This window comes from Camelus ferus, chromosome 12 (genome assembly GCF_009834535.1).
Source record: "Camelus ferus isolate YT-003-E chromosome 12, BCGSAC_Cfer_1.0, whole genome shotgun sequence".
Taxonomy (NCBI): Eukaryota; Metazoa; Chordata; class Mammalia; order Artiodactyla; family Camelidae; genus Camelus; species Camelus ferus.
Window position 1 is genome coordinate 63,170,713 of NC_045707.1, and position 12,105 is coordinate 63,182,817.

Consider the following 12,105-nt stretch of genomic DNA (forward strand, 5'->3'; position numbering starts at 1 on the left):
AGGGAATATTATATTTATGGTGCACAGTCAGCAGTTTTTACTCTATTCCGTAGTTTAAGGACACTACAATAGGCCATTCTACCACTTTCAAAATGCAGAACAATAAGGTAAAATGGAGAACTTTAAAATCTGTTTATAAGAAGTTTATTGTTAACAGGAACGCTAAATCCTACCACTCTAATTCAGACACCTCTTGGAGGTGTTGCACACGTGCCTACATTTAAACAGTTCCAATAATATTAAATATGTGCGTCATTTTGTCCTGAACTGTTTTTGAAAATACACTGCATTTAGATTTTTGAAGAATAATGTAAAGGCTTTTCAGAAAAGTAAACAAAGTGAGTAAAGACACAGAGTTGAGAATCTCACGTGGAAAAGGAGAAAGCCACTATAACTTTATTCATTCATTCATTAAACAAATATGTATTAAATTTCCTATTCAAGGCCAGATAATGTTTTGGGAATAAATAGCTGGCAAAAACCTAGTCCCCAGTCTTAAGGAATTCAAAAGTAGAAGAGAAAGTACAAGAGAAAGACAGATAAACACCTAACTGTATTATAATAAGATGGATGTTATGAAACACAGAGGACGAAATGATTAATTAGTTCAGAAAAGGCTTCACAGAAGAAGTGACATTAAAGTGCGTTGTTGAAGGATGAAAGGTTACTCAGATGAATGTGGGAAGCAGCTAAAAAGGGCAAATCTAAGCAGAGAAAACATGAAAAAAAGCTAGTCTGCTTTTGAATCCTCTGTTATCAGGTGGAAGACTTTGGTCTTAATAAATAGGCAGTAGCAGGCATAATAACATAATAAAAGTAATGGCTTAGGAAAATTAACTTATCTGCGGTATACAGGGTGGCTTGATGTATGTCGAGACGGGAGACAGGAAGTGGCTACTGATGAATTGATGTATGTACAATAGTGATGATGCATTACAACAGGTGTTGCTGAAGGACTGTTGAATCTCAGAGATATTTTGAATGAAAAATCAACTGACACTGATGTCTTGGTCCCCTTAGTGGGTGATGGAGAGGAAGCACCAAAGAAATAACTACATGGAATGACTTGATGGAATTTTCTTTAAAGGTGTTGGGGCAGGTGGGGGAGAGCAACTGACAGAAACGGAGAAGTGGAAAAAATTTTGGTTTGAAGGGCGAGCTATAAAGATCCGTTGTAGACATGTTGCAAGGAAGGTAACAGAGAACATTTAAAAAGCAAGATGGTCCAGGAAATTGAAAGTCAAAGCCGAGGTCGAAGAGAAAGAGCAAGTGCTAAACAGCTTTTGGCAATAAATAGCAATTTGTATAGAAACATAAATGGGGTCTCAGAAAGAATCAGCTCTTTTTAAAAATTATTTCTTACAGTATTAGCATTTCCTATATTGGTATTGAGTAATACATGTGAGAGGAGTTATTAAGAATTCTTAGCACAGCATTAGATACACCAGAAAAAAAATAAATTCCTTGATGTCTCAAAGTGGCCTCTGCCTGAATGTGTCTGATCTGAATATGCCTGATCTACTCAGAGTCACGGAGATGAGCGGGAAGAGAGGATGCACTGTTGGAAGGGAGGGCTGTCGGCAAGTTCCTATAGAAAAGCTGACTCATTTTAGTGAAGAGTAATACCAGGCAGACACTTTTGTCTCTTGTCATCAGAAAAGAAAGAAAAAAAAAATCAAATAATCTGAATCGAGATCAAAAAAAAGTCAGATACATCAAACCAGATGAAGAAGATGAGAGCCAAGCCTGAGCCAATTCAAGTGGTGGTGAGATACTCACAGGCATGAAAAGACTGGAAAATAATCCTCAGGGAAGACGTGGGTGACATCAGAGCAGCCACAAGGACTCAGTTTTCTAGAAGGGTGGGTCTGAACATAAATGGCTCTGCTCTGGTAGAAAAGACAGGCACACTTCCTCTAGGTTAATGAAAGGGTCCTAATGAGGTGAGAAGCCCCATAAAAAGACCAGCAGGACCCCCAGGCAGGGCCACTACTCTCCTGCCAGCACCATCCAGTTCCTTGGCCCACAGGCTCTATCTCACTTTTTGCCTCTGAAATGGCTTACTTCTAGGAAAGTGAAACTTACCCCTAAAATTCTACTGGTTCCCTGAGCTCACTCCTGATTGGTTATTTCCTTCACTCCTGATTGGCCCATTTTCCTAACTTCTGATTGGCCCATTTGTAGTACTTCATTTGCATGAAGCTCACTCCTAATTGGTTAGTTCTCTCCCTCCTGATTGGTCCATTTCTACAAAGCTTGTTCCTAATTAGTCAATTTTTGTTATACCTTATTTACATATGATGTTGCAAAGTGTAAACTGGCAGCCTATAAAAGCCTGTGTAAACCTACAGACAGGGTCCAGAGCTTCGAATGTTAACTCCTCTGGGCCCGCTAATGTAATAAACCTGAGTTCTCCAACCCTCTGAGTGCTGCTTGGTCTCTCGCCCGGATCCAGGTTGCTGTCACACCAAGCTGTAACACTGAGCTGTAACACGTTTTTCTGTAACACTAGACTGGAAGAAAAATAACCGCCACTCACTAGCTGTAGGACTTTGAACAAGTTACTCAGTCTTTTCAGACTCTCAGCATCCTCACCTGTAAACACACGTGGTTGTGTAATTTCAGTAAGATAATACTGAGCACCTGCTATATCCCAGATGGTCTGCCTAGTTCTGGAGATAAAAAGACAGAAAGACGTGGATCCAACCTTCAAAGATCCTATACTTGTAGAAGGACAGACAAAGATGAAAACAAATACTAAAATAGCACCTGCTATATGTAAAAATGGACATAGGTTCAGAACAGAGCAGGACTACACAGAAAAGGCTGAGGTTTGTTCTGCCTGGAAGGAAGAAGGAAAGCTTCTCTAAGGATGATTTGAGTTTTCTAGGAGGACACAACAGAAACGGGCATTTCAGACAGAAAGGATTATCTAGGAAAAGTCATAGAAATTTGAAACAGCGTGGCCTATCTGTGGGACTCCAGGCAGGGAGTATAATGGGTAAGTGGCTAGTGATTAGGGCATAGAGAGACAGGAACAAAATCATCCAGAATCCTCCACGCCAAGTTAGGAAGCTAGAATTAAGTGACATCGCCAGATCTACATTTAGAGGGATGACTATGAATGCCAGAAAGTAGACTAGAGTTTGGAGCAACTTGAAACAAAATAGGACAATACTGCCCAATCATGAACAAGGAGCACATAATATGGGCTTAATCTTTGTGATCACAAAGTATACCAATTAGTTCTCAAAAATTTAGTTCAATTTTGTGATGACCAATGGTGATCAAACAAGATATTTACTTTGGATTTCCAAAAGGTATGAATTGAATGTGGATTCAGACAGTAAGTATAAACACAGATACAGAAGTAAATATGTATATAGATACACATATAGATAACCAAATAGATGTCAATACTTCCTTTTTCAGTATTTTCATTTGTTTATTTAAGGTACTGTCTTGTCTCAGTTTTTAATGTTGACAATATCCTCTTGGATACAGATAAAGGTACTCTTCTTATCCATGGAGTCAGCAAGAATGCTCTGAAGAAAATGATGTAAACAATGCAATCTAATTCCATACATGTTTACTGATTGTGTACGAAACCTCTGTATGTTCGAGACTGGGAAACAAAATGCATTTGGGACACAGTTCTTGCCTCCAAGCAACTCCCAATATGATGAGGAAGACAGATACATGTACAACTCATTAATGCTATTTGATGGGTAAAGTGTTTGTAGCCAAAGCACTATAGGAGTAGAGAATAGAGAGAAAGTTGTGCAAAAATGCTTTCAGTGTCTATGACCCTGTTGATTCGACCTCAACTGATCTATTAAAAAAAAAGAAGAAATAAGATATGCCATTTATATTTCATGTCTCTGAGAATCTATACCACCATGAGATAAAGACTTTTAAGATTTCATAGGTACAACAAAATGCCACATGAATCACTACTAATCTGAACCCCTTGCTGACACAGGACTAGAACAAGGGATATAGTTATACCTAGCACTGCGCATTTTGGCTGCTTCTCTCTTGTTCTTCATGATTTATTCAAATCATGACAAGTTAAAGGAGAGGAATACAATCAAAAATTGAAATGAGAAAAGCAAACCTACTGGGGAAAAATATTCTCAGGTTTAATTTATGTGATATGGTATCTCTGTGACTTGGCAACGCTCATCTTTTGTAAACACACAACACAACGCCATATTTGTAAAAATTAGAAATTATTTGGATTCTAAGTTTCCTAAAATATTAAAAGAATTTGACTATGTCAGTCATTTTTATCTACTTCATCCTATTTCTCTAAGATTCTAAATAGTCCAAAAGCATTTCAAGCTTTACTCAGTTGAAAGTTAGCTAGGTGTACTTGTGAAATACATCATTGTTTAGCTGATTAGTTAACACTTGATAGACTGCTAAATCATAAGAATAAATGAAATAAAACCAAAAGCTAGTGAAAATAAATTTTGCTCTATATAGTCATGTTCTTAAAAAATAACATTTCAAAATCGCATGTTTAAAATGCACACGCATAAGACGTTAATAATCATTCTTACGTGCAGCTTGTTAAAGCAGTCACTTACATTAAATTCAAAGTTAGGTAAACACACACATATACAGTATGCATTGAAGAATAATTTTAGAAAGAATCACCGTTAACGCCTACAATGAAACAAGCACTGTGTTAAAATTTTACCTCTGTATTTGTTCCTATAACCTTCTGCAGAAAGTGGTACATGAACATAATAATCCAGGCAGATCTCTACTGACATAACATTATTCTGTGATTTCACACAAGCTTCACAATAAGTAACCAAAATATGTTCTATATGTTCTTTTAACTGTCAACCACATTTCATCCACTGCCAAGCCACAAATGCTCTAAGACGCCTTAGTCAACCCAGGAACTAAAAAAGCAATTATATCTATAAGCCTATTTAGATGACTTTATAAGCCTGTCACAACCCCAAATAACTCCCTGCACAAGTTTTTATGAACTGTTTGAGAGTATTCTCAAACATGACTAACTACAGAGAAAGTGGGTTACACTGTGAATCTCTTCAATGACTACTTCCTTCGGCTGCCTTATGTTTTGTTTCTAACATCCAGGCTGAATGTGTCACCTCTCATGTTATCCAAGAGGTGACACAGCTAAGGGAAAATGAAACACAAAAAGTACTGCATTGTATTTAACTAAATCCTGAGCCTTCTTCATATTTACTCAAAAACCTTAATGATATAGCAATATTGATATGGCAGAAGTTTCAATCAGTTAGTCATTTACATATTCATTAATTATGATAATCCTGGGTTTTACAGAACAATCTTGAATGTGCTTCAAATAATGTCAATCACAGTAATAATTATGAACAGGTTGTCTAATTACACGGCTCATTCTGATTCTAGCAGACCCCGAAAAAAATCACAGTGAACAACCACCATATGCTGTGTGTTCTTAAAATGTTCATATCATTTAGCTTCCCTTTATTTTTTAAGATTTCTTGACATTTTTTTCCTTCTGTTTTCCTTCAAACACTTAACCAACGGAGTTTTATATATTTTTAATCTCCATATCCTTTTTAATTCAATGAGTGAGGTCCTATGTAGATACAAAAACTGTTATAATCTTTCATAAATTATCTGTTGACCTTCATTTCAGAATTTTAACTTTTGGCCAGACTTTTACTACCGAATACCTCACAGATGCTATACTTTGGGTTAAATGCTGAGAAATGATGGTAAAATAAACAGTCCTTAACCTGATGAAGCCTACTGTCTACTGGGGGAGATTTACTTCCTGCCCGTTGCTAGCTACCATGAACTCATACTCAATCATCTACATGTCACTTCAGGATCCTTTCTGTAGAGAGATGATAGTTTCTTCATCTTTTCAATAATTTATCTCTACTTTGGCAGTAAGAATCTTCCTCTATCTCCATGCTTAATTGTTTTGACAAGCTGGTAAGTCATTTCGATAAAATCAGACTTGCTAATCTTTTCTGATAGTCACACACTTGTTTCTCACATCCATCACGAGAAGTCTCTATGTTTTGCACACATTAATAACAAGCTAATCAAGGCACTATAATATTTGACTGATAAAATATAAGTCAGAGTATTTTTAAATACATACTGACTAATCATCTTAAATAAATTCAATTTTTATTTAAATCCTAACGGAAACCTTCTTACACCATTTGGAATAATTCCCCAAATAAGGTAATTAACCCCCAGAACTTATTAACATGGTTATCACGTAGTTAATTTATTTTATTTTATTTTAATTTGCGAAATAAATAATAAATCAACTGACCCTAATTCTGTAACAAAATTGTTATTAACTTAATGAAATGTATTAAATAACACATTTTTGTACTTTAATTTCAATACTTAGTGATATAAATGGTCAGTTCATTAAATAAGGTAGCCTAATAAAACTCTGCATTAGTTGCCAGATCATAGAAGCCTGCAAAGGTCCAAATAAAATAAAAAGCATTAATTTTTCTTCCAAATTTGAAAGATTTAGTGACCCATAGCAAACAACTCCAGAATACATAGAGCGTTATGGCCCAGAAAGTTAACCAATTCAGAAAGGACGTTTCGTATTTATTCCCAAAGCTTACGTATTATTATATCTCAAAATCAACTACCATAATATTCATGAATTGATTGTAAAACGAGCAATGAAAATCTTCACAATTCAGGGTGCAAAATCTGGACTAGCAATCCATTTCTAAGTGCAAAAATATTAAATTACCATCATTCCAGGATCATTCAGAAGTATCATGTGAAGGCGATTTCTTTGCTCTTATTAACTTTTAATATATGATTCACAAGCTATTCCAAAGGGGAATCATTTTTGGTAAAGTTGGTACTATTATACTTAAGTATAATATACCTAACAGTAATAATAATATTGAGAATAAAATAATGAGAATAAAAATTTGACTCTTAAAACTACGGCACAGGGATGTCAGACATATTTTGAAGGTAGAGAGAATCAAAGTCTTACAGCTATTAAGTGTCAAGAGAATCAAAACTTCAATCCACGGGACAGGCAGAACAAAAGGACTCGCACTTCATTCCAGGAAACTGTAAAGCAACAGCACTGTGACAAAAATAATTTAATTAAATTGGTAAAACAGATCTATGAGACTCTGAGGACACTGATATTTGATATTCATCTCTGCTCCCCATCTCTCGCAAAGAACTAGCAAAAATTGAGCAGCCAATAAAATGTTTGTTCTATATTGAAAAAATGAACAAGTCAATATAGATTAATCCCCGGAAATAATTTGTCAACTGGGGACCAAAAAATGCCAACAAAATGCTTAGCAATGAATAGAATATCATTTTGTCCTGAGAAGCCGAAGTATGTTCAGGCCTGGGAAGTGACAAAACACAACAGCTCTCAAAAGAAGCCAAAGAGTCCAAGAAAAGCTCCTTATTATCTTAAAAAGTAAGGTAAAGAAAATTTGTTTGAAAATTTTCATTTTCAAATTAGTCTTCTTCAGTTGCGTATTGCATTTAATCTCCTTCAAATTGGACTGACTGTGTGGATAGTTAGGAAGATAATGTAATCAAGCCAAGTTTTGCTCTGAAGGCACAAACTAACCTTATCCTTAATCAAAAAACTAGGGAAATAAATAATATCTAAATGAAAATATCCCACCATACCACCACCACTACCACCACTACACCCAAGAGAACAGAAGTCTTTCTTTTTAAAGGATTTATTTTCCAAGCAAAGCTGAAGACTTAGGGGAAGAATAGAACTTAACTGAGCATAAAAAATAAAATAAAAATCTGAGCAAATATTAGAGAACATATTTGAGCCATGTAATATAAAAATAATAATAGGTTGCTAAGTGTTCTTCCTGTTCCATCATTTGGCTAACCCTGTGAGATTTAACTCATTAAATTTCATTTTCCAAACATCTATGAATATGAACAGTGTGACTGAGGTTATGTATCTGTGTTTTTGAGCTCATAACCAGAACAACTTCTGACAGAGACTTGGTTGGTCAACCAAAAGCCACCACCTCAAAAAAAACAAAAAAACAAAACTCTACATTGACCTACACCTCTTAACTGAAGCTACCACACTAAAGGGAAAACGCAGTATATATTAAGAAAGTAATATGTAGCAGGTTAGTACTAATATTACCATGAGGTTTATTTAGTCCATAGAAATTGGAAAAATGAATGCCTTATTTTAAGTACTTGAGAATTCTTTGAATGAATTGATAAACAGAATGAATTAAATGTATGACTGAATGGAATGGCAAAAAAAGAAGGGCAGCAATCCACCAAGCTAGTGTATATAAAATTAATGATCACAGCACTCAAGAAAGGCATCTCTGAACTATAAATAAAATATGGAGAAGAGAAAATAAAATGATTAAAGGAATTAATTGGGCACAGGTGGGTTTGAAGTAGAGCAAAGAAAGCATTTCCACATATCTTAATTTTTAAAGACAAATATGACAAAAGATGACACTCCAATCATTAGAAGGGATTTTATTTCATCAGCGCCAGGGAGAGGTAAAAAGCTAAAGATATAAATAGTTTCAAAAGGGGCTTACTTAAATTTGCGAATGGTGGATCCACAGAGATTATTTAGCTCAATGTCAAAACGTGTTCTACTCAAAGTCATCTTTTTGGATTCATAGCTGAGGAGAGGCGCCTGAGTGGTGGTAGTCTAACCATTACCATACTCTTAGACTCCTAAGAAAAATGGTAACAGAGAAGTGTACTTTCAAGTTACCTAGCAGAATGTCTTTCTCTGTTTCACAGTGAATCCACACATGTAAAGTGTTTCACGGTTCACAGCAAATGCGACGTAAGTCTTCATTATTTTAAGTGTTATTTTTATTTATTTTATTTTACTATTTACTATTTATAATTATTATTATTATTAAGCGTTACTGGAGTAACTGAGGCAAAAATCTTCATCAACCTCAAATTATCTTACTGCTTTTTTGCTTTCTCTTGATGGGAAGCTCTTTACATTTTTTGATTCATATCACTTGAACTCACTACTTTCATTTATCACATCCTTGTCCAGTAACATCTTAACAGTGCTAAAGTAACCTTGATGAAAAGGAAAAAAAAAAAGGGTCCCATAAAGTGCTACGGACTGAGACAGTCACTCCTTGCTCAGAAATGAGTTGTGTTCTAATGTCCTTTAAAACATACAGCTGCCTGGTTAAGGATGATTAATAATTAGAAAATTAATGATTATTCTTTGGCTGCCCTCTCGGTCCCCAGCTTTCCTTTTTGGTTGTACTTATGTTACAGGTCTTGCAGAGCAAATTCTTTTTAACACATCTGGAAAAACACTGAATAATTCATGGTGAACAGTTCATATATCATAGGAAGATAAACGTTTCTACCAGCGATGGTCAAAGTGACAGATTAAACTGGTATAATCTGCTTTTGCAAATAATAAATATTTGAGAACAATGATGTCAAACAGAACATTTCCTTATTTTGGTATAAGTTTTTGGCATCATCGCTTTTTTTGTTTATCAAGAAACGTCTAACCATTTTTAGCAAGTTGGAATATTTTGCTTACAAACTGCTCTTCCATAAGAAGGGAATGAATGGGTTAATTTTCCCTGCAATATTTCTAGATATGAAAAGACAGCATAGCATTATTGTTAGGCTCCAGATTCCGCAACGGTTTTCTTCTTAGAAAGTGTCTAATCCTATCAATTTATTGGTTGCTTTTGAAATTCCTAAGAAGATGCAGGAAGACCTTGACACCATGCAAACCTGAATATGGCCTTTGGAAGAAATACTTTCTTCCAAAGGGAACGCTCATTTATCTTTTATCTCTAAGTTTAAAAATATACAAAACCTGAAACACTTAGTGTCTTTCTGAACGTCAATAGCTTTTTAAAAAATCATCCTTTAAGAACATACATGAAACTTCAATTTGCAGCTTTGTTTCAAATTTTAAAAATTCATACAGAAAAGAAAATGGGGAAAAAAAAAAAAGAAAAGAAAATGGGAGGTACTGTAACTAAGAAAGCCTCCCAGATACATACCTGAACATACAGAAGTATATGTGAATATATGTGAATACTAATGAATTACGTTTGCTTTTCTTCCCTTTCTAAAGATACCTCACTTAATAAAAGTCGGTCTTCCATTTCAATCAGCAAATGAAGCAGACTTTCATTTTCTGAGATTTAACACACCTTGAAAACATGCTCTTTAAAAGTCTCCATTTTCCATACAACCGTGAGGCCAAGTCTTGTTTCTTATAAAAGAAATGCAAATGTAAACAGAAGTATGACTGTATTATCTGTACTTCAGTTGTTCTTTTATCCTCAGAAAGGTATCTGTGCCATCAAATTTCTAAATCAGTTCATGTACATCCACAATTAACAAATGCTCAGCCTTACTCATTCTTCTTCCTAATAGATAATCCCTCCCAGAGCTACCATCTCACCAGTACAGGAGTTTGTAAAATGCACAGAATTGGTCCTAAAAGGAGGCGATGTCAACACAGTGAGTTATTGTGTTGCTTTATCAGCCTTGGGGAGAGTATCTTTAACACGTTAGTATAACAGAAGTAGTGCCTGTTTTCACTGTTCCTCTTTGCTAGAAATTCTTAGCATCTCTTCAGTCACCTTTAGATGGACTCCAAGTCTCTGGCCTGCTTCTTAACACTGGCATCTTTTTCGGATTATTTTGCATGCTCTTTGAATGTTAGTCTAACACTCAGTGCGTTGGGTCTATGACCATCAGAACTTCTCCTACACGGACTCAGAATTCAGACGTGGCCGATGAGACACACTAACGCTAAGGAAAAAGCAACCCATTCTCCCAGAATAGACGGCCACAGCTCCCCAGGTCCTCTCAAATGAGAAAAAAATAATTTTTTCTCTTTTCTTAAAAAAAAAAAAAAAGAAAGTCGATGTTTTCAGCACAAAGAGCAATTACTTTGCAGAGTGGTTAGGAGGGAAGTATAAGGGGACAGCCCAAAGAAGTCCATTTTAAAGACTGTGACCCCCAAACGACCCAAGCAGGCACTCCTTCTGCTTTTCTTCTAGACTTTCAATGTAAATGTCACTTTTAAGCTACTGACAAGGATCGAAAATTCCATAGACCCTTGGGATTAGCCATAGAAGCTTTTAAATTCAATCTGTGTCATTCATTTGAGAATAAAATCTCACCAACCAGTCGGAAACAATTGGATCACCTTCCAAATTACTGACTTCTCAGGAGTAGAATATTGTATGTGGATTTTTTTGTCGTAATAGACAAAATACAATTATATGGAAAATCATTTATATGTGTGTACATATACACATACGTATTTGGGATTCAGTATTTATAAGTTAAGATTTTAAAATAAATATTTAATTCCCAAAGGTTCATCTCTGACACTATACCTCCCCTGGACAAAAAAATATATTGATATTGATGAATTACAGGCAATAGGACCAATATACCAACAACCACTGAAATGAATATTAACTAACTTTGAGAAGCACATGAAAGCATTTCCCCTACAGATGCTAAGTCAAGGACGGACTTAAGAAATGAACAGGTAAACAAGTAAAATATGAACCAAAACTTTTGTTTCTCTCTATTTTTCTATTTACCCATCTCTGAATGTTTAGAGTGTTTATTATTGTTTAGAATAATTAAGCAGTGTATCTTAAAAAAAACAATTGAACTCAATAAACTCTGTGTATATTTCAGTTCACCAAAGATTTTCTCAACTTCTTTTTGAAGCAAAATAAAATAATTTAAGAAGTAAAGTGATTTTATTGCAATGCCTATTAAATTTAGCAGGTAATTTTTGCTGGAGCACATTAAAATGATACTGAGTCTAATGGCAGAATTCATTTTTACTATTTTAGTCCTGCCCATGATAAAAACAACTGAGAATATTTATCAAGGTTTTGGGCAATAAACTTTGAGATATCCTAAGTATTAATATAATGAAGTTTATTTGCATGATTCTCTATTAATAGTTATCTTTATGCCCAGGTATGTGTCCTCATAAAAATTTAAGGAGAATTCCCAGTCTGCAGACTTTATCAGTGTACAGTTATTGCTGTGTGAAGCGCCTTAGCA

General features: G+C 35.1%; 1 protein-coding gene across 1 annotated transcript in view; it reads right to left on the reverse strand.

The window, feature by feature from the left end:
* The window catches only part of TRHDE (thyrotropin releasing hormone degrading enzyme), a 331,593-nt gene that overhangs the window by 133,699 nt on the left and 185,789 nt on the right, over window positions 1-12,105 (reverse strand). The gene's annotated exons all lie outside the window — the stretch shown is intronic.